At 39.2% G+C, this 27,934-nt stretch overlaps 1 protein-coding gene across 2 annotated transcripts in view; it reads right to left on the reverse strand.

Annotated features, from left to right (window-relative positions):
* SMPD3 (sphingomyelin phosphodiesterase 3) overlaps window positions 1-27,382 on the reverse strand; it is a 104,721-nt gene extending 77,339 nt beyond the window's left edge. For both annotated transcript variants that reach the window (XM_039558213.1, XM_039558214.1), the window contains exon 1: window positions 27,145-27,382. The gene's annotated coding sequence lies outside the window, so the exon portion shown is untranslated. The remainder of the gene's footprint in view (window positions 1-27,144) is intronic.
* Between the last annotated feature and the right edge of the window lie 552 nt (window positions 27,383-27,934).

A 27,934-nucleotide genomic window follows, 5' to 3' on the forward strand; every position in this document is an offset into this window, starting at 1 on the left:
CAGTTGCAGATAAACAAAATACCTATCAATTTCAATGAATTTCAATGAATTTCAATGAATTTAGGGCTGTTCCCTAAATCATATTCCTATTACACTGCACAGTGACAATACAATGACACACAACAGACATGAGGAGCATTACTGCCACTTTGCCCCGTCCCAAATGTCAGCTATAAAATCAGCAAGGTATCTGCTGAGTTATCCACTGACTGCGACGTGCTCACATTGGCAAGTACCATCCGTAGCAACTCAACAACTAGGTGGATTTCTCCTTGCTCCCAGGTTTCAGGAGCATGCCTTTCCTCCCATTTTTAGCTGCTATCTGTAATAGGTTTATACAGATTAGCTGCATTAGTGTTGTGTCCCTGATAAACTGTGATGCTGGGTAGATAATCATCTCCTCCTTCCTTTCCATGACCCTTCTTCAATATGAGTTGTTCCTGTATTTGTCTGGTTTTTTTAAACTGCCCTACTCCCTGACCTTACAGGCCTTTTGAACTCTTAACATTTCAGGACACAGCTGTAGAACCTGTAGCAGGCTGTTAGTTGTCTTGTTGCACCTTAAGAAATTAATGATTCTGTTACTGACTAAATCAAGCATAATCAGGTATATAATTCCCACCTTGTATGGTCAGTGACCATTACCAGATTTTAAAGGCTACACAGTTGAATCAGTGGCTCTGTTTACCATATCCAGAACTGGTGTTGAATTAGAAGCAAACAACAAAATAGAATTACTCTGGTCACTGTGGGTAGCTTTCCTAACCTTACTCTTCCCCGATATTCAGGTCAAACCTGGTTTTACTGGTCAGCATTAGTCAATTTGAGAGAATGAACAGATAACAATGAAAACTTTCCCACCATTCATAACTGTAGATTACTAAGAAAAACAGTATTGACTTATGGAGTAATCACCTTCTATACCAGACCATGCTTGTGAATTTCGGGAAGCACAAGAGCAGGACAGAAAGCGGAATCAAGCAGACATAGACATGCTGTTCTTCCTGTCTTATAGGTAATTTCTAAGGTGAAGAACACAAAGAACCAACTACTGAAAGGAGCTACCTCACTACTACAAACCATAGTGAAACAACCATAGTGTGAACTACAGACATTTCATTGCAGAGATAAAATTATTCTGTATGGCTGTTGGGAGGGTTCAGTGTCATCTAGGAGATATGAGCACTCTCTGTTCTTGCTGAATATCATTTTGTTCAAAATAGCAATGGAAAGGATTTTCCTCATTAACAAGCCATGATGGGGGGAAGAATGAAACTTAAGTCAGCTAATTTTTCCAGGATCATAATGTTCTTCATTTTTAGGTCATTTGAGTTCCATATTAATTCTAGAAAGATGGAGACTTTGCAATCCCCTTGCTCCCTCTCTCATTACATATATAATTGTAGAAGCTACCCTGCTGTAATAAAACATTCATCTCTGTACTTCTTATTATGGGATCACAGGCTCACAGTGATGGATGACCACGTGTCAGAGCACATTTCCACAGTACACCATAATATCACTGAGTCATCATTTGGAATACGAAAGCACAAGTATAGCTAGACTACACATTCTTGTTTGTTTTTGACTTACACTAAAGCAGCTTCTGAGCCATATCATATACAGAAATACCTGACACTTATAATAGGCTTAGTCATACCTAGTAGAATAATTCTGCATATGTACAAAGAACTTTAACTATCTTCTGAAATGTGCCTTCCTTGCAGTGTTAAGGGCAAAATTCATTATACCCAGGAACAGTAGCATGTGGCATGGGCATAAACACCGAGCAGATTTAAACAAAAAGTACTGGAGAGATACTACTTCATTGCAGTTGATATGACAGTACTTGCTTTGTAATGCAGTAATGACAGAAATTACTACACTTCTTAACTTCTCTGAAGATTTATCAATGCAGCTTATTTCAACTGCAGGCCTGCAGAAAAAAAAATTGGCACCTATCTTCAGGTGGTGCTAAAATACAAATTTCTAATGTGGACTTTTTATGTTTTGTTGTACAGGCTAGCCACAGTCTACCAACACATCTGGAAGATACATTTACCTATTGACAAGAGCTACTTACAACTGTTCTTTTGATTAAAACAAAAAATTAAAATAAAACCCCCCCAAAAAACCAAAACAATTCTAAAATTTAACCAATGTTATGTATTTAATTGCATATGCCCAATCCATATAAGTATGCATGTCAGTCTCTCATACACCTTACTAAAACAGAATGTGCAAGTCTCCCACAACTCCGAAAAAAGAAAACAAATTGCAAAATCATACCATATTACTTGTTGATTCTTATAAAAAGGAAGGTATACAGTGGGAAATCCCCAACTTTGCATCAAAACAATCACAATCAACATCATAGTGGTATCAATGGAATGGTGCTGCTTTGCCAGTCTATGTCTAGATTATACATGTATACCCTTTATAGTATATTTTCCCTTCATCCTATCTAACGTGAAATGTTGAGTTCCACTTACCCTTCAGTGCCTCCTCTGTTATAGGGCAACACTAATATTAGTTAATTTTTTTTAAGTATTGGAATTTCTAGGTAACATTTTCAGTACTTATCCAAAATCTGTTATATATGAAGTTGGTTTACCTTTTCTTGGATTAAGGCTAAAGAAATACACAGTGAGACTTTCACCGCAGACTTATAAGCAGGACACAAGAATGGAAAACTAATTATTTCTTATATTCATTCCACAAAAGCTTGGTATTCATAATTCTAATGGTCTTTAAGGATTGAAAAAACACTGATTTCCATAATATTTTACACTTCCTCTCACAGTTCACCTGAGCAAACAAGGCAGAAGACAAAAGTAACCTTTTGTAAACTGCAACTTTTATTTGTATCTGATGTCTGCTTTAGTTTCTAAATAATGCTACAATGCTCCCTTTCCCTAGATACCTTGTTTCTTCCTATTTTCTTTCGCTCTGATTATTTGTTGCCTTCAGCACAAGCAGCAGTTAACAACTCATCAATATCCACCTGACATCAAGGAGTAAATGTAGACAGTCATTGGCCAACTGCTCCACCTTTCTAATGAAAGTAATATAAAGCGCGTGTGATAAATTAAGCACGTCTTTCTGGTGCCACAAGTCCCTGTGAGGAGCTGGCAGTCATTCAGCTGTGCTGTACATTAGCAACTGCATCTCTTACAAGCAATTATGTGTGGACAAAACCTATGCCGAACAAAACTGTTCTACGTTTGAGCGTACTCAGTTTAAGCATCATCTGAAGTGATTAAAGACACAGCCAAATGTGTTGTGCTCTTCTTTGCCTTCAAATATATCCAAGAAGTGTTCTGGGCATAACAGGGCAGACTGCTCTGACCTCTGTAAAGCAACTATTTTTACTCAGACTTACAAAGTTGAAATACAGTTCTCACAGAAGCACTCATGTCTTTCCACTGAAATGGGGATAAAAAAGAAAAAGTGCAGAGGATTAACTCAGATGCTGTGCACACAACAGTTCTATGCTGTAGTTGCACAAAGCTACACAAGCTGACAACTACTCACAGAAATGTAACCAGTATGTTTCCCTCGGCCTTTGAAACTACTTTGAATTATTCCATTTTGAACTTTCTGCCAGAACACCTGTTTCTTTGTCCTTGTTGTCTTGAAGATACCAGCAGAAAAGGTCACTTGTTCTGATAAACCCATGCCAGTTTGAAAATTCAGCTCTAATTAAACTGTAGAAAAACACAATCATGAACAGAAAAACACCTGTATATCTAAGGAATGTCTTTATATTTTCAGAAAGTACTGGCAGTTAAAAATATTCAAAGACAACAGTTTTCCTATAGGGGGACAGCACAAGGCCTCGCACAACTCAAACACCTAAACTCAAAGCTAAACATTGTGTGCACTGTCTATCATCTATAAATCAGCACATTTTCCAGGGATAATTTGTAAGCATTTCCAAAGGCAGAAGGAAACAAGATTTCAACATGACACATAGAGAAAACATGAAGTAACATCAGGGAAAGAATCCAGATCTCCCAGTCCCTAAATCTTACAATCAGTACATTAAGTCTCTTCAGCATTTTTGAGGAACCACAGCTTAGCATAAAGGCAGTCTAAATTAAGTAAATTTCACTCCCCCAAAACTTAATTATTATCAAATTTCACCATGTTTTACAAAGAGGAGCAAGAGTATGAATGAAGTTCCATGCGCAAAAGGTAAAAAAAAAAAGATATTATTTTGCCTTTGTCTGAAAAACAACAGATTTTTTCAGAAGTCAGATTTACAGCAAAGGAAATCAAAGAATTGTGAAGTTAACAATGGAGCAGAACTAATTTCTGAAACCAGCCAAATCTTTGAAATAGGATTTACTACGGAAAGGAAAGCATGCTACACAGAATGTTATCTCAAATAGGGATTAGAAATAGGAAACTCATGTAATTTCTACGATTGAACAGTAACTATAAATCTGCCAGTTCTATGAGATGTCACTATTAAAGTGAGAAAAGGTATAACATATTAAGGAAAAGTATTCATCTGGTCATGTGTCACATGAAAACCCTTGCATTTCTGATTCTAAAACAATACACTGAAGAGATTAGAATCAATAAGGACCATTGTAAGGAATATTGTAATGTTGTCTATATTTTTTAATTTTCAGTGACAAGCTGTAAAGAATGAAGAATACATTGGTGATTGCTAATAGGCAAAAATTCAGGAATGTGAAATATTGGTAAATTTTGATACAGTTATAAGTGAATTTCTAATACTCAGGAACAAAAAAAAAATCTTTACTACAAACTGAACATGTCTTCTTTCCCCATGTATTCTGCTCCCCCTCTCTAGAGTGTTTGCTATTCTCTCATGTTTCTGAGAAGAACATGAAAGATTTGTCACAAAAAGAGTAGTTCCACAGACATTTCAAATAACACCATAATCTTAAGAGTCCACAAATATAGTCTAGTAACAAACACTTTTACAAGTATTTACAACCTTTAACCTTTTGAAAATTCCTCTGGTTATGAAAGTTGGAGTGCAACACCAGCTTTTTTGCAGGTTTTTATTGGCTGACTATCTGACTTCAAAAGCAAAAGGCAGATTTAGGTCAGATATTAATTTATTATTTCCTTTATTTAAAACTTCATATAAAAATATCATCACAATAGTCCAGGGGAGAAAAACCTTGTCAAAAGAAACTCTATTTTGGAACCCAGATCTGTGATAAACAATTTGCATATGGCAAAGCAAATAATGCCTGCACACGTAAGCAACTCGGAACCAGCTGCTCATCTTGTCCATCAGATGCACTTGCTCCTGTTTCAAACTTGCATTAAACCTCGAAATCCTAGTCTTCTTACTTCTGAATCAGTACTATCATCCCAAAGGGTTCTACACTATTTTTGTAGCTAGTACCCAGATACTGTTTGCTGCCAAACACTAGCAAAATAAGCACTGACCAGCATAAGCCACATCATAATCTGCTCTGTCTTCAGGCAAAAATATTTGCAGTCCCCACTGGAGTCCAGCTACGTCAGGAAAAGAGAATCACTGCATACAAGCCTTAGAAACACGCAGCCATTGCTACAGTACTTCCTAATAGCAAAGAAAAACATAACACAGAAAGCAATTAGGGCTTTTCATTTGAGTTTCTCATCCCCTCCCTGTCGCAAGAAGTGCCAGGGACTCCTGATTGACTTAAATTTTAGAAGTTTATTTCCAGTGAAAAACTGTAACTGGGCAAAATATCTATTATGCTCAACACAGCCAGGTTACACTTACACCCAAGAAGAAATGAAACTACTTGTTGTAAATATTTTCCAGAACCACAGAAAACAACCTATTGATGTTACCTGCACTTATTAGGATCTGAACCCACTTTATTTTATCATAACTTATTCAGGCAACACCACTGCAACACGACAAGACAATTGGAAAAAGCTTCCATTTGCTAAATAGGCTGGATTGCTTCTTCTACCAAAATCTTAATGGAACACAGACGCTTCCACACTCAGATCATCCTGAAACAGTCATTCCCCGGAGATGTGCTCTGCAAGGAGGAACAACAAACAAACAAAAACAGCCATGTGCAGGTCACCATTTATTCCTGCTTTACTAAAAGGAAATATTAAGAGTAGCATTTTGCAACAGCCAAATTTGGAAAAGCTTGTACAAACAGTAAAACATTTTCTTGGTCCAAAAAAATCTATGCACAGAATTCAGCTTGTATATGTGCTTCTGAAATTTCCAAGAAATGTCAAAATTTGTTTCAATCACATGTGGCAGTGGAATCTCAGCACAGTTTCATTTTCCTGATGACAGTCTGTGGGCAGAGTTTGGGTATGGCTGTGGCATGAAGATGGACAATTAAAACAGTCATCAATTTCCCATGCAATACAGAAAAAAAGGTATTTTTAATTTAATTCTGATCTAATAGACTTTAGATTAATAACTCCTAACATAGTTGGAGTTGGGAGTTTTTTCTTCTAAGGTTCCAGCAAATTACAGGGATCTTAATTCTCTTAAAATAAAATATAATCAGTCAGGAACTTTACTCCCCATGGCTAAAGAGATGAGCTGGAAATCTGTGCTGTGTAGGCCCTAAAGAAAATGACAGATGATACAAAGAGAAAAATTAAGAGAAAAAATTTTAAAATCTAAGTCACTTATTTGGGGCTTTGAAGTATAACTCTGTTCTTAAAAATTTCATCAGGTCAACAATACTGGAGAAGTATATATTTCCTTACAAATTTTAATTTACCTACCTGTAGGTACTCCCGTCTAGGAGATCAATAGGAATTGCTCTCTGCTGATCAGAGTTTATCCAAGTCACCCATTAGCAACTTAAGCTTTTCAAGTTACGAATATTTCTGCACAATCTCAAAGAGCTAATAGTACTTTTGGCCAAAGGGTTATTTAATATTTTATGAGGAACATAATACAAATAAAAATAAATAACATCTTTCATGTCTCGAATTACTAAAAGCTACAAGGATTCGCATGGTATTTTTCAAAGTAATAGAGCACAAGACTGATGCTCATAGCTCCATTAGAAACATTTATATGCAAAACACTGCTTTTTCCAATCATGAATTTCTTTTAAGATTCATTATTGCCCTATAGCACATTTGTCTGAAAAGAGACTCTGGGGAGATGACACTTTCTTTGGTTAGCATTGTTGTAGCTGACAGAATGCATAAAAGACAAACTGCTTTTTCTCCAGCTTTCAGCCTGAGCCAATCAAATGCAGAAATTCTCAGCCTCTTCTCATCTTGAATTCTGGATTTTGAAGTTTACAGAATAATTGTGGCTTTCCAGCAGAATCATTTTGTCACACAGACCACTCTAGCTCACATAAATGCTACTGGGGCACTAAATACCATTGATGAAAAAATCATGATCTTTGCATTGTAGACATGTCAGCCTGATTAAAAATCATTGCATATTCTTAGCATTAATGCACATTTCATTATGAAGAAACGATCTCTGAAGGCATCCCACACTTACCTTCCTATGAAAAAAAAATTCATACTTGGAAATATTTTTTTTTTCCTTCTCTCTTGAGGTGGGACTATAGGCCCTTGCCTGGATTTCTGGGCCCTGCTGTGTTAAACACTTGTACAAAAAGCCAGTCTCTGTTCTAAAGAGCTTAGAGAATATTTCATTTTCTTTTTAGACAACTGAACACAGTGACTGGAAAATACAAGTGAACATCATGATAAGCACTCTTCAATCACTCTAAAGTCTTTACAGGTATCACAGGAAATCAGAGTTTCAAAAGGATGGACTTGAAAGGAAGAAAGGTGACCTCAAGAAATATTTAGAGGCAGCTTCTTCTAAACACAAGGGAAGGTAAAGCAAAAGAGGCTTGTTAGAAAGCTCAATAAATAAACCACCAAGACTCTTTGTTCATCTGTACTTCAGAATAAAAACTAAAAGCAAGTGACACAATAGATAAGCCAGAGCAGAGCAGCTGGCAAGATCCTGTCACTAGTGTGCTTAAGAGGCAAGTAGGAGAAACATGCAGCATGGCTAACTCAAGAGCCAGGCAAGTGACCTCAGCAGCAGAGTTCTGCATTGATGTCAGCTGCACAGAACTGGATTCAAGATTCACAGAGGAGGAGGTTCTTCTCAGAGTGTGGGAGAAGTCTGGAATTTGAAAAGCTTTTTTGGTGGTACTGTTTCTGGTTTTGCTCCAGTTTAATGCAAGATATTGTGTCAAGCTTTTAAAGGCAGCAGCATTTAACATCACCCAAGAGTTCAGTACTTTAAAAAACCCATTTATTTCATTAACAGAGGCACTTCTAGCTACACCTATACTGTCTCTTCACCCCTGGGTCATCAGGTCTTATAAAAGCCCCGTGAGTTGAGAAGCCACCTAGAAAATCAAGGTCTATAAAGGTCAAGACAACATAAGTAGCAGAAAGATACTTCATAATGTACTGGGACAGAAAAAAAGCCAGAGTTAAACGGGCAATGTAATCTGGCCCGGATCTGCAAATGAGAGGCACCTGAGCTGGCACAAATTCAAGCCAGTGCAGCCATGTGGTGTGGCTCTGCTCGTGGGGAAAAAACAGGGCACAAAGTTACCACAGCACCAGGGGAAGCTCACAGCCTCTGCCTCTCTGCAGGCTCTTCCACCTTGCTGAGAGTCTGACTCACCCCACTCCACTGCCAACTCAGCAATTCTGTGCTGCACTCCACTGCTCGGTTATGCACCAACACCCAACCATGCTCACCAGTAACTGCAGCCATCTGGTTCCCTTTTCCAGGCCCCCACTGAAAACATTTCTGACATCAGCACTGTCTCCATAGCACCTAGAAAACTTCAGTGATTTTTTCCAGAAAGCAAACCAGAGCAGAGAGCTGGACAAATTTAAATGCAAGATGGCATTTAATAATTTAATAAACTATTCCAAATGGCAAGAAGTAAATAAACTATATGCAAAACCAGTTTTCATCTGTTCACAGAACTTCTGACTTGGCCACTGTGAACCTGTACCAGAAAGGATTGGTTTGCACTTTTTCCTGCCTGCTATGTGTGTTCTCATGGTATCTTTTGCACTTGTCACTGGCATCTCAAGCAGCCCTGCACAGTTAACAAAACCAAGGAATTGATGCAGCTAAAAACTGTGTAGCAGCACTGATTTTCATCATCTTGAAACTGAGCATGGGTCTGCATCCCCAAAGTACTGCATAGCACCACAACACATCACACTGCAGCTGACTACTTTGGAATCTTTATGTGACTACTTGTAGATAAATCGGTAAAAGGACAAAAAGAGAACTTAAATGAAACTCACTACTACTTACTAGTCTGCCAGTTGACAGCCTTACTATTCATATTCAACTGGATGCCTTCCTCTCTCAGAAGAACCTCAACTTTCAAATACATCCTCTGAAAAGAACATGCAGCTTTCGCCTCTGCTTCTACCAGTTTTCTTAATTTCACTTTTTGCTGTACCAGAAGTTGTCTCCTTGCTGCTCAGGTTTATTTCATTTTCTCTGGCCACCAGTCGTCTGTGGGTCTGTTCTTCCTTGAGAATGAAAATACTCATCCATATGAAGCAGTATTAAACTGTTGAATACAATGTAATTTATATGGACTCTGCCTCCTATTGACACTTATTATCCTGCTGCTTCCTCTCAAGCCTTCAGTTCGCTGCAGCATATTCAGAAGTCTCAGTAAAGTAATCCTACAGCAGGTGCAGTTTCTCTAAAAAGGTATCCTGTAGGATCTCATAGCAGTCACTCTCACAAAATTCCACTCACACATGAGAAAGGACATTTTGAAAAGGCAGACAAAGTTAGTTTTTAATATCTTAAACCACAGAATACAATTAAATTGATTAAATAACAATGCTAGTAGATATCTGTGTTTTCTAGAGTACATTTGACACCAAATATTTTTTTCAAAACCGAAGGAACATTAAGCACTAAAGCAGAAAATTTTGTTCCATATTAGATTATTTTAAACTGTAGCTTCGACATTACTCTCCCAAGTTAAATAATTATTAGGATACCAAACTGCTTGACCTTGTTTCTGTACAAGTACTATTCAGTACAGAGAACTATAGAAATTGTAGATAATCTGCACCCAAGACACATCCCAGTGACAGCAGAGTAATGTTCAGCACAAGCCCTTCTTGGGGACTCTTTCAAAGTAGTCACATATGACAAACAGCCTTTTGGCAGATATCAGTGTAGTAGGTTTTTTTTTTCCCTTTTGCCTCATGTAAAATTCTTGCTACACCGCTCTGGGTGTGTATCCTTCATTACTAGGTCACTGCTCACCTTCATGCCTGTAATTGGAGAGTAATGATGCCACAATGGGCTCACAATGCCAGTGAGGTGCAAGCTGAATCAAATTCAGCATATTAACCTCACCAAATTAAATTTTCATTTGCAGAAGGACGTTCAAGGGATATAGATGTAAAACAGAGCTACGTTATCCCCCCACTCCAAAAGTGTGACAAAAGGATGCTCAGTCTTATCATAAGCACATCAAACATTCTTTGTCCAAAATGAGGCTTATGACTGCTGTGAGATTTCTTTAGCATTGAGATTCTTTCATCAGAAAGACTGAAGATACTAAAATACATGTAAAAAAATAAAGTTTTTTAAAACATACCCTTTCCAAACCTCATGTATTTACCACTGTGACCCCAATGTACATGCCATAAAAGACAGAGAGAAAGCACAGTGATCTAGTCATGTGCCTGGGAAAATAGCTTTGGGAACTAGAGTATGGACAGGCTCTGCTTTGCCATTTCAGTGTACAAGTTCTACATTTGAAAATAACCAAAACATAAGATGAAAGATTAGCAACTGCTACACAGAATTGATATCAGTAAGTATAGAATCTATGTGGAACACTGACTTCAAAATACATATTACATGTGTTTATTAGTGTGTACATATGCAACAGTAGAAGGACAACAAACTCCAGAACTTTGTGCCCACAGCTAACAAGGAACACAAGAACACTTCTCAAAGCCCAGTCAAAATCTTTTATATTACATTTACTTGCAATTGACACCAGCAAAGAAGAAGAATGTCACATCATCACAGTTAAGTAATAAGTAAAATACAACCCCCATTGAACCACCCAGACAAAATGGAAACAAAATAGGACTGTATCTGGAGCTCAGAGAGCAATGACTGTGTTTATGGGCAGTTCTCTTCATTCAATTTTTTCTACAATGACCATCTTATTCCAATTTATTAGGTTTTTTTAAGCCTAGAATTCATTCCAGCTAGCACTGGCAAGCTAGAAATAGCATGATGTCTTAATCTCCAGTTCAATTTTATGAAAGGTCTGTAGAGCAGGTATCTCAACAACAACTCATCTCTTTTCTCTTATCATGTCTATGTGAAAGTCTCTGAATCATACTGCTCTGAGAGTTATCAACTCAAATGTAGCCATTTTCAGTTTGTTTCCATTTGTTTAGCAGATGTTCACTCAGGTATTCTACAAATACAACACTAGCATGTAGACAGGTATCCCACGCTTCCTACATGAAAGGTACAATATTATTGTTTGCTTATCTGGATTATTGAAAGTCCTGATTTCAACTGTGCAAGCACAGCACAAAAGAAGAAGAGTGTGTGCAAAAATAAAGCTCTGTTTTGATTTGGTTTGTCTTTTCCCCTCAAAAGTCCACAGAAAATTATTAGTTTATTTCTTCAGCTGCAACAACTAATAATTCATTCTTCAGACACAGTGATTAAGAGACCAAAGACAAGGCCAAAACATTACAGAAATGGACACTAAATTAATTTCAAATAAAAGGAATTATTCAAAAAAGAAATAAAAACCTTCTACTGTAATCTGCAATAGTAAGTGACATAACTAGCCAGAAAGACCACATAAATCAATATTACCACCCTGTAAAGAGCTCTGCCAGTGAAAAAGATGGCTGATTTAAACAAGTTTTTTCCCAACACAAAACATTCATTTTGTTCATTCAGCTACTATTTTAACATAGGACTCAAGATTGCTAAATCAAACTCAGTAGGAATTACACCATTGATTACAGTGATAAACAACCAAAATGTTTATCCCAGGCCCTAGGTCAGAAGGCAGCACAACTCTAGAATCAGTGGTGGTATCTCAGAACTCAGAATATTACTGAAAATAGCTACAGTAAATTTTAATTAAAGCATTTTCCTCTTGTTGCTTCCCAAACACACATGACATTTTTGCACTCTTGTAACTAGCACTTATAATTTCCTTTCACAACAGCTTTTATTTTAAATAAACACATCCAGAACAGAAGTAGTGAAACAATACTTGTTTTCACTGTGAAATCCTAGAATACTGTTTGGCAGCACACACCAACATACAACCCTGCCTTACTCATACTCTGTGCTCTGGGTGGCAGTTTTGGGGTACTGAACTGAGTGGGGGGTGCTGTACAGCTTTTTTTTTTTTCTTGGTAGTGTTATTACTGCTCTCACAGCATTCTAAGAATGTCATGCTTAGCTACCGAGACCAGATTTCCGACAAATCAGTTCAGTTAGGCACAAAATCAAAATGGACAAATCTTCACAAGAGCTCAGAACAGTCAGTGCTAACCTCTTTTGAAAATCTGCCCCTATCATAGATGCCAAGTACTTGAAAACCTGGCTCCAAGCTCTTAAAAATCCATTTTCATATGTTGAAAACCAACACTGCAGTCACTAAAAGGACTCTTGATAGTGTTTTTCTACCAGGGGAGGAGCAAGGCAAGAGGCAACCTAGAACAGACAGAGTAAATCTACTGAATAAACCTGTCTGAACTCACAAAGCTTACTACTACATTTACTGGCACCATCCAGTTTTGGGTTTAGCCTCTTTTTTATTTAGATATTAGTCTTTCTGAGCCAGAACCGAGTACATCTTCCTTTTGCCAATTCCTCGCTGATATCAGCCTGAGGTGTTGCTAGAGACAGTAGATAAGGGCCAGAACAATGAGCTGGCCAGACAGAAAATCCCACACACTTTACTTTTCCTGTAACCAAATCAGGTTCAAGATATGTAAATTATCCCAGTTTACACACCATGGGAAAAAAAAGACAAAACCAGAATATTCATCCAACTGTAAATTTATTCAGTTGTGAAAGAGAACATAACCATTTGCTATTTACGTGGGCTAGAATGGTATCACTTAGCTTTAACACACACCCCAGAATTCACTTCCTAAAAGAAAGTGTTGTGCAAAATGAGATTTAATTACATATTTTAAAGCTTTCACAGCTTTGAACTTAATTATAAAATATGAGATACCAAGGCCAAAATTCTGCCTTCAGCACAATGCTTTGTCCCAAAGACATGAATAAAAGTTGTTCTGTTACTGGAGCTTGAGGATATTAGAATTTAGCAGTATAGTAGTTGTTTAAGCTTCTGCGTTCAAATGTAAAACTGAAATGACAGTTTTGGCCAATTCATACAGTTATTACACTAGAAAGTCACTTTCCACTAGTTCCCTGAACTGCCACATAGAAAAAGAATCATCATTTTTCTGCTGTGATCACAGCTACAAGGAGAAGTCTTCAAGCATCTGTTAAGGAACTCTTGTCTTTAAAATGTATGCATGAAGTGCTTGGCTTTTTACTTCTGCCACCTGCCCTGATAATTTAAACATGTTATTTTACTAAGAAAAACTATTTTTACTGTGGTCAAAAATACGACTTTTCAAAGAGGCAATGTTAATTCTAGCTTATCTAAACATAGATGATTCTTAAGAGAAAACAAAAACATAAGGGACTTAATGTAAAAACTTTCTAATACCCTGGTGTATAATTACATTATTCATTAGCAAGTAACCTCAAGTGGGTGTAATTTAATGTTTCCTTTCTATCCCTTGAGCACATACGACACAGAATAGCCAATCAATTTGATCCCAAGATCCTAAATCTTCAATAAAATCTGATGGAGGTTTACAGAAGAGCCACTCCAGGCTACCCTCGAGGATTAAGAGTGCTTAAAGATTCACTCACTTAAGAGGGGGAAGATGGCAGAACTATGTGCTTCCTGTGCTTTCATCATTTCTCAGTAATTTCAGACGAAAGACATTGCCCTGCAAGACTTACTTATCATTTGTTGTTGCTTTTGCCTAACTCCACGTTTTGTGCGCTGGGCTGGTCCCTCGTGAGATGCCCTGAAAATGGGCACATCTGCCCTGAGCCTCACCTCGCATCTCCCTTCAAGAGAAACTGTAACTAGGCTTTGATTTCAGCTCACTACAGTCTGGGTAAGGATGTGCACCCCGACAGAAAAAGAAATAACCTATTAAAACAATGCTTATTTAATAACAAATTATTTAATAAAACATTTAATTACTTAATAAAATTACTGCCATTGAAACTCCTCTTTGTTAATTTCCAACGAAAGCGAACCAAGAGCTATACAAGCAGAAGTCCCTCTCCGAGGAGCTGACCCACGACATCCGGACAGGGCGGCCGCGCCTCCCGCTCACCGGCCTCCCTCAGCTGCTGCTATTCCTGCGCTTCTCCAGGCTTTTTCCTCCCTTCTTTTCCCTCTTTCTCTCTCCTTTTGCAAGGCTACCGTGACAAACCCGAGAGTCGGGGCGTCACGGCAGCCGAGCCTGGACGCTGAGACTCCTCGCCTACCCGCCCGCCTGCACGCGCTGCTCCCGCTTTCCCGCCGCGCGCACTCTGATTGGCTGTCCAGAGGCGGGGGCGGAGATCAGCGCGCTCTGATTGGCTGTCCGGCGGCGGGGGCGGAGATCAGCGCGCTCTGATTGGCTGTCCGGCGGCGGGGGCGGAGCCGCGCGGGGCCGCGCCGTGAGGGCGGCAGTGCGGCGTGAGGGTGGGGACGCTCCGGGGGCTGAGGAGGCGGTGGCTCAGGGGATGTGGTCAGAGATTCTCCTGTAGCCGGCAGCCAGGTGCTCTGGTGAAGGGTGAAACCTCCGCCGGTGTTCTCCTCTAGATGAAGTGTAATCTGTATGTTATTCACCTCAATGTTATATTTGTTCAGAGATATCTAATGTTGGCCTCAGAATAAAGTGTCAGTGCCCTCTTGAGGAATAGCCTCGCTTCGCCTTACCTGTATCTTTCTAATGCTATGCAACAAACTTTTAACAACACAGTTCTTAAACCAGGGAAAAGGTGCCTTAATCGATAATAATGAATAAGCCCTACTACCTTTATTAATGCCAAACTGCCTGACTTGAGTTCTCCATAATTATGTTGGCTTTTTTGCATTAACGTGTGATCTATAATGTTTTGGAGCCATCCCATATTGTTTATTTTAATCAGTTTGCCTGGCTTCTATATTAAAATCTTTCTGCATCTTGAAAAGTAATCTAATTTCCCAAATACCAGAAAGATAATCATATTCTGTAGGAAATTTGACATGATTTTTAATATTCTACTTTTCCATGCCGTAGCCATTTTTCTACAGTGGTAGTGGTAATAGACTCATCAGTGCTTAAAGAATTTCTGGAGATCTGTCTTCAACAATGAGCTGTTTTTCTTGAACTGTACAGCTTAAATGCTTATTATACAGTGCACAATTAATGAAAACAATGTGCACTTCAGCGTATGTCTGTGTGGTAATGCTTTCTAAATACAGGAACATCATCACAGAACTCAAAAGAAGGATGCAGTTTGCCTCTTGTTCTCAATAACTGGCTGGAAAAGTAATAAGGAAAAGTAATACGAAAAAGTAACTTAGCTAACTAAAAGACAATGTAGAAACTGGGGTTTTTTTCTTATTAAGGTGCTCATTTGGGCTATTATTCTAAACCTCCTTTTTTGTCAGAACTATTTCTCCTGACGATGGTATCAAAATTCGAGATCAGTTTTCATGAGACCTCATGACACTGCCTTGTGCTTGCAAAACTGTTCAGTTCTCAAAATTGTTCTTCCTACAACCCCTAAACCCTGTGCATTTAATTCACTTTTTTCAAGAATATGTTATGGCCAGATTTTTCAGGGGGTTTTTTTTGTCAATGTAAAGAGCAGTGGATTGTACTAAAAATATTTGAAAATATGTGGTAACCCGACTGCAAATATTTAGTGGGTTTCAAGATGCAGGTGTTGGAGTTGACTGCTATGAATGTCTGGAATCTTACTGATAGTAAATCTGTAGCTGTGAAAGTGCAAGCTTTGTGGAAACTATTTTATTCTTAGTAGACAGATTTTAATTGGGGAGGAGGGGTGAGGTGATGTCATAATTCTCAGCTTCTGACACTGTTTCTCATATTGAATACAAGAGGTAGTTTTTGCAAATGAATTCTGGGTGATATATTTGTCTCTTCAGTACTTATGCCTATTGAGCATTTCCTTATAAAATCTCTTTTTTACTCACTTGTACAGTTTCACATCTCTGAGCTATTTGCTGCTGCTTTTTCAGGTAATGACCTTTTAATTATTCCTTTGTCTATTTGCTTCTGTGCTGATGTGGAACTGTCAGCTTGGGGCCCTATACATTGCCTGCAGTCCAGCACATCATCCACATTTTTATAGAAACTGTTGAAATGGTGTGATTCTGCTCACTTCACTTACGTGCTTGGCAGCAGTTCCTTCATGGATATAGCTGTTGTTTTTCCTCTCTGCTGAATGTTCCAGCTCTTGCAGTGTCAGTTCCTTCACCAGCCATCTGTCTTGCTGGCTCTCTCACTATCTTAACAGCTCTCCTTCTCAGACTAGGTGTAAGTCCTAGTGAGTATGCCATCAGCTGTTAATTTTTTATTCAGAAGCTTTTAAAACAATTGTTGCTGCACACGAATATCCTATAATTCAATCCTCTCTATCCCATCCTTGGCTCTTAATGGTTGCTTTCTTCTACATCCTCCTTTTACCAGGTTCCTTTGCAAGTTGTTTGTCTATCACTTCATTTCTTTTCCTGAAAGTTTTAGAGTAATTTTCTTCAATTTGACAACTTGTCCCTGAACTCTATCTGGGGAGTGCATGTCTGAATTCAAGGAAGGCCTAATCCAGTTCTGTTTGTTGTGGCACAGTAACTCTACAATCACTGCAAGAAGCATCTAAGTACTTTCAGATATTACACAAGTCAGGTAATAGCTCCTGAGAAGCGTAAGATTGTTACCTTTTGTCAATAAGTTAGATAATAACTTCTTTGTGGTGGTATCAGTGTTACAGATAGGATAGATTGTCTTGTAGCTCAGGGGCTGGCATATTGCTAAACAATCTAGCAATCTTTTTGATGAAAAGTTCTATTTGCTTGTAAGCCAGTCAGGCCTGCATGCAAAATTGCCTTATGAAGCTCCGAGAGTATAGTATTCCTTATTATAGTAGCAGTTTGGTTTATTTTTGTATGCTATACTTGCTTTATAATCTTCCAATATCTAAGATTCAGTTAGATGGTGTTGAGAGCTTTATAAATAACTACTTGGTTTTAGTGCAATTTTCAGTTGTAGAAATTAATCACACAGATAATAGTTTCAATAGAGACATACCAGCTTTTCTTTTTTTAATGTATATTGATAATCCTTTCTCAGACCTTCTGCTCCTTTCCTGGACAAACTCAAATATTGTTTATTGCTAGTGCCAATTAGCCACGCATCTGCAGCTGGCAGCTGTCCTCATGAAGGAGCCCCAGAAGATTAAAACTCCCAGCTGATTTGTATGTTAGATATCATTGCTTGTAATCTTCTAGATTTCTTCCATACTTAGTGTTTCTTACTGATAAAGAAAAGTGAGTACGCTTACAGTAGTAATTAATAATTAGTAATATGGATTTTATTTCCCCACTGTACTTATGACAGGATAAATTTAGACCTGTCATTTAATGCCTCTCATGAGGGACTGTCCATGTGGGTAAGGTTTGCTTCCAAACTAAACATTGCCTCTGAAACAGGTCTTCTCTTATGCTGGTAGAAGTGTGTTCACAAAACATTCATCCCTTCTGGGCTAGAAAGTTAAAACTGTATTACTATATTGGTAACAGAATTTATGACAGCGTAATAAATAATTTCAGCAGTACAGAAAAGTTTTACTAAAAATTACAAAGTGTTTTTCTGGCATTGCTCAGGCCCTTTTTTATTGTACACAGAAAGTAAAAACAGTCAAACAAGACAGCAGCACAGAAGAGAGTGAGAGTGTAAGTTAATTCCTTTTCTGACTTTGTCTCAGGCAAATCAACTCCCTAACTCCAGAATGTGATTTCCAGTACGAAGGTGGCATAGTGCTAGTCTTTCAGGCAGCAGAGGTTGTCTCCAAAACCTTATTAAGTGAGGTACTCAGGTGTGATCTTGACAAGCCTTATGATTAAATACAACCAGGAGAGGCAAAGAAATTTGAAACTGTCCAGAATCCAGAAATCTTCAGCAGTGAACTGGTAACTAATATAGTTTTTCTCTCATTAAGTGAAGCTACAGATATCTTTTGCTAAGAAGAACAAGTAGTGAAATCCAAGAAAGCTGCAGAGGAAACCAGTGAGCTACACCTTATCTTCCCTTCTTGTTACCAGGATAAACTCTGTAGTCTGGGTTCAAACCAATCATTATCCCATGAACATTAAGGAATGTCATTGTTAGGTGAACACACCGCCTATGTTAACTTACTCTGCTTGAAATAATATGTAAACTGGCTTCAGAAGAATAAAACTACTCACCAGAATGTGATTGGAAGGGTATTTTAAGAGCAGACAAAATCTACTTACATTACTTACTACTTACTTCTAGCTAGGCTAGAAGGGGCTAGCTACTACTTAGATGCTATTAACTAAAAGGAATCTCAATTAATTCTCTCAAAAAAAAAAAAAAAAAAGAAAAAAGAAAAAGAAAAAGAAAGTTAAGCCTCACAAGATTCCAAGATTTTATGCTTTAAATAATCTCAGTTACCAAAGAGAATTCCTGCTAATACATCAGTTGGAATTTCCACCAATATAGTTAAGGAAGTGTGAACTGAATAAAAATTAATTTTTACATTAGGCTAATAAAATCTTTCTATCCTGGCAGATACAGAGGTTTTAGTTTCATCATAGTTTTTACACTGTATTATAATTAAATAGATTTACATTTTATCAAAACTGTGTGAGCAAGTCACACTTCCAGTTGGCAAGAAATGCTCACTGCAACATCCTAAACTAATAGGAACATCACTGTGCAGAGTTTACTATTCTTTCTCATACTTTTTAAAACAAGGCATGCTGTTTCATTTACCTATAATGTGCTCAATAAGAAGCTAAATTAACTGACTTTTCATATTCTGTAAAAATGGCTGTGTTGTGGCACAGATATAAAGACTGTGTATAGGTAAGTTCTGAATGGAGAAATCTGAAGCTGGGCCTTGCAGTGTTGTCAGAAGTAGCTCTTCAGAGGCAGATTATGAAATTAAAGCTGTAATCTCTGCCTGACATAGAGTTAATATGCAGCCATTCCAGGACTGAAGCTGTTTACTGGTTCTTCCATCTGTCAGGATTTTTCCTAGCTCCTATGGGAAGGAAATACATTCATTTGAAACTGAGATTGAAGGGAGGAAAACTTTCTTTGTGGCTGTGTTATGGAAGCCTTTTGAAGAACTGTAGGTAGCTGCTGGCAGACCACCAGGTGAAGGAGTGAATGGGCATAACGGACGTATTTATTGACAACAGCTAAACAAACTAAAATCCTTTTTCTCCTCTTTGGTGTGACATTTGAAACTTGTTTGTGCAGGAAAAAATAGTGAGAGAAGTAAGGGTCAAAAGCATTAAGACATGAGGAGAATGAGACCTGAATGAAACCAACATGGGGTTTTTTGTTTCTTTATTTATTTTAGTACTGGGCTTAGCTGAGTAAAATTTAGTGTGTAAAATCTGCAAGGTTAATGTATAAGCTAGACTTGAAGGACCTTGCCATAGGGAAATAATGAAAGCAAGCATCGTATCAGCTGGCAGAGATGAACATCACATATTTGCTGTAAGTTACTTGTGAAGACTGTCTTGTAAAGTCCAAAGAGTGAACCTAAGAAAGGACAATTATTCTGTGCTGACCTAGTGATCTGGTAAGGCAGGGTTCTGTACCTATACATTGATTCTTCTGTGTTCCATAGCCTTTTATTGCTGGACTAATGCAATTAGATATATGCAGCAGCAGCCTGTGTGCTGTGCATCAGAGAAACTTTCAGCAAATGTGCCTATGTTCAATAAAGATTTAGCTGTGCCTGTACTTTTTCACCTTATGTCTCTTGGATACATTATGTTTTGCTTTTGAAGACATAAAGAGGAGAATACTGGGCTAAAGCTGAGGTTCTGAGAAATTATCAGGAACTTCATTTTTAAAAAGTTGCAAATATCTACCTCTGTCACTCATGTTATTTGAAAGTTAATACTTTAACAAGAAAGGTGAAATATCAAGTTCAGGCCTTCTCACAGGGAATAAAAATCCTTTTATATTGAATATATTCCCATCTGTTTACAGCAAAAAACATTGGAATTAGGTTTGCCAGGCTGTGGTAGTCAGCTTCTTGTGCTTCATTTCATTGTACATTGTTCTTTCAAAGGAATGTTTATCACATAGCTGATACCCTGGAAGTAACTAGAGTAATTCACATAATTGTACCTTATCAGGATGAGCTTTTTTCAGTAATTTTTCTACCTTTGCTGTGGGAGTAAGAAAAGTTCCCCCAGGACTAGAATCTATGAAGGGCTGTTTTTAGACTATAGAGTCATCTTTACCTGCACTGTCTTGCCATGTTTGCAGAGTAACAGCAGCTTAAAGCTCTATCACGAAAAAAGAGTGGTATGTGCATCCTCTGGGACTAGCAAGGATCCCCATCTCCAGCCTGTGCCAGCAAAGCCTCTATCCACCTGCTCAGGAATTCATTATGTGTGCTGATTGTCAGGGTCTCTTCCTCCCTTTCTCTCTCAAAGAGGCACTAAGGGATTCCAAGAGGGATTTTATCCTTCCTTCCTTTCACTCATGGGACAAGAGAACACTGACTGCTCTCTATCCTCTGAATAGATCTACTAACATATACCAGTTCACAAAGGAATAATAAACTTTACAAGATTCTTATCTTTCTTCATTTTTCCCTGCCAATTCCTTAGCTTGGATAAGAGACTCCTGCCCATGCTGTATTTTCTAGACTCTCCCTGCCTTTTCTTTCTGCTGGTAGGGTGATCAATGGAGTTCAGCTTCGAGCTCAATGAAGGACTCCTAGAGGAAAAGCTGTAAATCTTTGATCTCTCATCTGTATGGCAGTACTGATTTCACAGAAGTAACTGTGATGAAGGAGTCAGGAACTGAGTATTTTTTCTTCTGGTCTGTGATATTTGAATTGTTTCAGGGCACACTTATTATTCTGATGTATTTTCACTTGTCATTTCTCACCGAGACAGAAATTCTCATTGTTTTTAACAACAGACAGATATGCTTAGCAATACGGGAAGGGTGGAGTAGCCTGTACAGAAAGCTACAGCCCCTCAGCAGATAGCTGCTTACTTTTCTTAGATAATATTATCTCTTCCCAGAAAGGATTAAACTCTGCTTTTTCTCCAGCCAGTAATTCCCCAGTAAAGAAAGAAAACAAAGTTGCACAGCTTCCTGATCATGAATTTTTCTGCTAGCCTCTTTGCAGTTACCCTACAGAAATCTATGGATTTTTACCCTTTTTTTCCAGCATGACTGTACCAATGTTTGGAGTAAGTAGAGGGAATAAAGTGACCACTTAACTCTTGTTTTCGCAGAGAAAAGATTGAAGCAAGACATCCTGCTTAAAAGTGAAAATCTTCTACTGTACTTGAAGCACAGTATAGGTGGGAAAGAGCTAAAAAATCACCAAAACCCTATGTTGAAGCAAAACTGGTAATCAATGTTACCTCATCTAGAAATAGTCAAGAGGGACAGATGGAATCCAGTTATTATCTCTATTTTACTTGAGTCAGTTTTAAAATATATTAAAGCTTGTGTACTTTTGAGTGGCAGATATGGCTTGTCACTTTAAAGGGTATTTTTACTGTTGTTAATACTGAAATAGATTGTACTTGAATAACAGTAGTTAACAGAAATCTTAAGTACCTCAGAGAAAATACTTGTCTTGCCTTTATTATCTCAGCTTTCAGATTTAAGCAGCTGTATGTGGTTAAACTTTGAAATTATGTAACAGTAATAGAATGCTTTTTGAGTTGATGCCTTTCAGAAGACAAGGGAGTGGGGGTGGGGGGTGTGATTGTACAGTAAAACCATGTTAAACTTTTTCTCTAACTGTATTCCTTGAGACAGCAATCAGCTACCCAGAACAGAACCCAGAATATGCTCTCTGCAGTTTGCTCTGAACTCATAGTGCATCTTGTGGGTTTTTTCCCATAAGACACTGATATGGCTAAGCATTGAGGTAATTTGTATTTAAATCAGAATTTCTCAGCTTATGTTGTTTAATTGTAACCTGTTCCCTGGTAACATATTTCTGGAGTAAACATCCTCTTACTATCTGAAGAATATGCATTTTTAGTTATCTCAAAACTGAACAGAATTGTCAAATCGTGCTCTTATTCTGTAGTTGAGCTGTGTCTTAGGTCACGCACAACTTTCCAAAGTGCAAGTTTCAACAGATGCTGTGCGAATGTTAACAAAGAGCATCTTTAAAAATCATTTCCCATACTTTTAGGATGCCAGTTTAATGTTTTTCTGCTTTTTATTTGTGATGCTGAAGTTTTAATACAATTCCAAAGCAAAGATAGCAAACCATGTCACCAGAGCAACTCTCTACTGCAAATGTAGCAAGAATAATCCTTTTATGCTGGCATAAAGCTAAATGGACAGGCAGAGGATAAACTTCTTGGGAGTGGAATATTGGTTGTGTATAGATGACTCTTCTTTTATAATTTCTGAGATATCTTGGTTCCAAATTTAAAGAAGACTGTATAACTATTTTAAATGGAAACTAATGGAAATTTTGCTTGTTTCAGAAATTTTCAATAATTTGGTCCTGTGTGTTTCATGTGGAGTACCTCAGATGTCTGTATTTGCAAATTTTGTCAAGTTGCATTTTTTGAGGACAAGTAGCAAGAAATCTAAAGAAACCGCAAGTGTAATTTTTTGATAGCAGCCTCAGACACATCTCAAAAAAAGCAAAAAAAGAAATCTGAAAAGTAACAGAACAAATTGTTTCATGCAGCTCTTGCAAACAGGTGCTAGTCCAGGTCCATCATCTCTGCTCTGTAAAACAGCAGGTGAGTGAAGGATGCAAACTAGCAAGTATTAGGCCAGAGAGAATAATCATCACAGACAGAGGAGCGGGCATGCTGCCCAGGCACTTATTCCCATTGAGGAGACTGGGGTCAGCTCACACAGAGTGAGCTTTCTGTTCTTTAAATATGCTTGTTAAACCTCAAACTTGTAGCACAAGATTCAAGACTGAGAGATTTCTCAGTCTCCCTCACCTTCACTGAGATTTTCTATGATTATGAAATTGCTTGCTCCTGCTTTGACTCAAGAGCATGTTTGCTGGTCACTCCTTTAAGGTATGACAGCCTTCTGCCTCCTTTTAGAGTAAAAGTTGACTGGCTCTGACAGTACAGCCCTCAAAGGGCAGTATGTGCATGATCAAGTCAGGAATCCCCAAAATCTGATGACTTTCCAGTGGATAAGTAGAAATCTATGTGCAGGGCTTGCCTTCTGTCCCATAATTTTCCCTTCTTGCCCCCATCCCAAGCACTAGAAACAAAGCTGAGTAGAACTTGCTCAAGCAGGAAAAGCTTCTATTCATTGCAATTCTACATAAATACTGTCTCCAAGCTGCCCATTTCTCAGAAACTACTTGTTCAAGACAAAATAAAATGGAAGTATTTCTGCAAATCTTGTCAGCATCATGTTGTCAGCTCAAATCATGATTGCCCCTTTTTACAACAATGTCACAATTCAACCACAGCATAACATTTTCCCAGATTTTAGAGTGACTTTGACCTACGAGATATAAAATTACATGATTATAGCAATAATGCCTGGAGTGCAGCTACAATTTTCTTCTGTTTTGGAGTGTTGTGGAGAACTTAAAGCAAATGCTTAAACACTACAGTCAAATATTTGTAAGTTAGAAACTATACCTTCAAAAATTACTGAAAATATTACTTGCTACTTGAAGCAAATCCCTGGGATTGCTCCTTTTTAGTTAGCAGGCCCTTTCTTGTAAAATGAAGAAGTTCAGTAATTGCTTACTGCAGTGTGCATTTAAATGCCTTTTTTAAAGAGTAGACTTGGGAGCATCATGTAACAATTTACAGGCATTTATGGGGACAAGTAAAATCTAGTTATGTTTAATGCCAAGAATTGCTAGAATTCAAGCAGAAAATTGGCACTATATGATACATAAAAATATTTTTTCTCTTTTTAGAATTGTAGAAAATACATAAGCCATCTCAGCCAAAATCCAGGGAACACTATTAAAAGGTGTTTTGGTAATAGAGTACTTTGCTTCTCCATGCCACATAAAGGTACGTGTCCTGTCATTCTCCCTCATACAGATAGCAGTTAAAAAGTCTCTGCCTTTCTCTAGTCCATGTTGATTATTAACTATAGCATTTTTGTACAGATTGCACTTATAAGGATATTTTTAATCCTTAAAAAACCCCTACCCTTACTGTATTGCTGTATGGTGTGATCATAACAGTAGTTCTAACATTAAAAATATATCCAGGTCAGGTTTTTGTGCAAACTTTTTTGAAAAACAGACTTCTACTTAAGTGTAATGGAAACATTTCCATGACTTCAGCAGTCTCCTGTGGAAGTTAAAATAAACATTTCCACAAAGAAATTGCAACTTGAAATTTAATTTACTGTGCTGAATGCATGATAACTGGACACAGAAAGTTGTAGTGGATCCTACATCAGTAAAGTATTGATTGTTTATTGCCGAAGCTGACATACAAGTAATTAGCATAAATATTCTATTTGCAATAGCCTTTAGCATAAACAATGTTGGGGAATACAAGAGTCCTTTTTAATATATTTTGGGAAGCCCAGATCGTTGGCTCTATTTAAAGCATGTTGCACTGGCTTCATTAGGACAAAGCAGCTTTGTCTTTGTCCTAAATGACCAGGTAGAAATATGAATGTGGCAGCAAGCACAGAGTCTCCGTTTATGAATTATGGCAATGTAGGGGTGTGGTCAGAGCATGCTGCTTAGCTTTTCTCACGTTTTAGTGGCTTCTTGAGGGCTGTTGCAGGCAGCAGCAGCTGCAAATATAGAGCTGAAATGTCTACAATGTCTTTCTGTTATTAAGCCTCTTATTCCTACCCAAAAATGAGAACCTATTTTAAGGTATAACAGTGTCCTTTTAAATTAGAAGCAAACTGCTACAGTGAGATATTCAGACTGGGTTAGGCAGAGTATGCTATGGTTACCATCACTAAACAGAGCTGGATCTGTTAAGATCAAAATGGTTGACTTGTCACTCTGTAGTAATTGTTCCCTTTGGAAAAAATTCAATAGCATCGCTTAAATCACACATAGTTGATCACGTGCTCTGAGGCTTCGATGGTGCTTAGACTAAAAGGCAGAGGTAGGGAGGAGCTGTGTCAGGAAATCTAATTCTGCTGGTGTGAGGGGAAGCTTGCCTTGCACACAGTCATGAGCACAAATTGATTTTTAATTTTACAGTAAAGCACTATAGTAATTATTAACTCAATTGATCCCTAAAAGGCTACTGTTAAGAGCCAGATGTTGTGCCTCTGCATGTCCAAGGTGCCTATCGGAAGGAGAGCTTTTGGATGTGAGATGACTGTCAGACAGTATTCAATCTATTCAACTTCTTTTTATTACAGTAAAGCACAAAATCTGTTAATCTGCAGCCTCTGTAAGAAAAACTGAATGCATGCTATCTTGGAAATGAATCACATACCTGAACCCTGATCATTAGTACAAAAAGATAAAAAAAAGAAAGCCAAGTCAATGAAAATGAGAAATACTATGTTTCTGTCCAGACTGGAGAACCTTTAATATTATGAGAATTTATTTGAGTCCCATAATTTTGCCTTTAAACACTTACCTTACTGCTCCCTGCAATTGTTTTTCTGGCTCTTTTCTTCTGATTTAATGATATAGTAACATGGGGAGCAGGAGAAGCTCAATACACAAAGAAATTCTAGATACAGGGCAGAAGTAAGTTAAGGCAAAGTGCTAAGAGTATGCTAATTAGACAGCATTTGATTTTCTAAAGGAAGCAATTTTTTAATCTTAGTTTGGTTCTTCAGTTTCTTTTGAAAATCAGCATAGAAACTGTACAAGTTCCTGGTCTGACCACATGCAGTCTCCTGGGTTAAACTTTTCTCACCATCTACATCTGAGAAAAGTGCCGAGTTTTTGTTTTACCAGGCTCCCCCTTCCCATGCCACACTGAGAAGTGTAAGTTAACCTGTACTGCTAACAACACAAAAAGGGTACAGCTGCATCCTACTCAATTTAGGGTGAAACAGTCTTTTGATAGCACAGGAATACTCGCTGATCCTGTGACAGGAGGTACTACACACACAAGCAGTGAAGAACACTTGCTGCTTGATTATGCATGGTTAATATGCTTGCTCAATTCCCTATTCATCACCCAGCACTAAGAGGAAGCCTGAAGCATCAGGCATAACAGCACAATGCTTGGCTGTAAATGACTTCATGTAGGATGCAACTTGTCATTTGGCCTTAAACACAGCGGAATTTTTTCCTCTCTTTTTCTGACACTTTGTCACAGAGACACTGTAGCTGCTACTCTGACCTTCTGCTGCTTGTCCTAGCTCTTCAGTGGGGCTAGTGATCCACATAGAAAGAAGTAAGAAATTATTGCAGTGCAAAATCTATACAAGCATTACAGTTAAGAAAGGTACTCAAGGAAACCATTTTGCAGTCTTGACTATAGCACTATCTTACCTGTATGGCAAACACATCTTTTCCCCTGCTGAACCATGAGAATAGGAATGTGATTCTATGAACGAATTAATATACGTAGGGGTTTTTTTCCCCTACATCTAAGTAAGCACAAATATTTGCAGTTAACCAGCCATCCCGCTCTTCCCTTCCCCACTCCCCGGAAGCTAAAACAACGAAACTACTCAAAAAGCATCTGGACCGCACCGCACCGCTTTGTTCCCCGTGATCCGCCTCGCGGAGCTCGCTCCCTGCACACAACTCGCGCCTCCGGCTCGGCTCGGCAAGAGCCCCTCGAACCGGCGGCTGCGAGCGGAGGGCGGGCGAGGATGCAATGCGGATGGGCGGGAAGGGAAAGGCTTTACCTGCCGCCTTCCCCCACGGAGCCAGGGGCGCCTGGAGCTGCTGCATCCACGCCGGGGCGCGGCGGGCGGGCGGGCGCTCAGAACGCCTGACGGAGGCGGCTGAGCGCCGGGGCCATGGCCGCGCCGGGGAGCGGTGGGAAGAGAACGCCGCCGGAGCCTCCGTAAGCCGCGGGGAGACTCAGCACCTGGGCGCTGAACAGCTCCACGGAGCGCCACGGGCGGGGCCGGCGCCGCGCTCCCGCCCCTGGGCGCGGGGGGGGCCGCGCTCCGCCCGCCGTCCGCCGCGCTGCGGCCGCCCCGCCCCGCCCCGCCCCGCCCCGCCCCGCTGCGCTCCGCGGGGTCCCGGCCCGGGCGGCGCCCGAGAGGAACGGGCGGCAGTGGCCGCACTTCCCAGCCGCCCCGCGGAGAGGCGGTGGCTTCGCTCCGGGGACAGCCGGGAGGTGTAGTCCCGGCGCTTGTGGAGCGAGCAGAGCGCCGGCTCGCTTGGGCGGTGCCGGGAGCCGTGCGAGGGCTGATCGCGGTAGCCGCAGCGCCGCTGCCCGGCCGTGAGCCCCCCCGGGAGAGGGCATGGAACCACCGCCCCCCGAGCGGGGAGCTCCGCCCGCCCGGAGTCCCGCGGGGCCGCGGCTGCCCCGCACCGGGGTGTTGGCACTGCGGCGCTGCGCTTGGTGTAGAGACTTTCCAAAATGTTTGATTCTGTCCTTTTTGGGGTTTTTTGGTGGGGGGAGAAAAAACTTCTTTTTATTACAGTAAAGCACAAAATCTGCTACTCTGCAGCCTATATAAGACA

The sequence above is a fragment of the Corvus cornix genome, chromosome 11 (genome assembly GCF_000738735.6).
Source record: "Corvus cornix cornix isolate S_Up_H32 chromosome 11, ASM73873v5, whole genome shotgun sequence".
Taxonomy (NCBI): domain Eukaryota; kingdom Metazoa; phylum Chordata; class Aves; order Passeriformes; family Corvidae; genus Corvus; species Corvus cornix.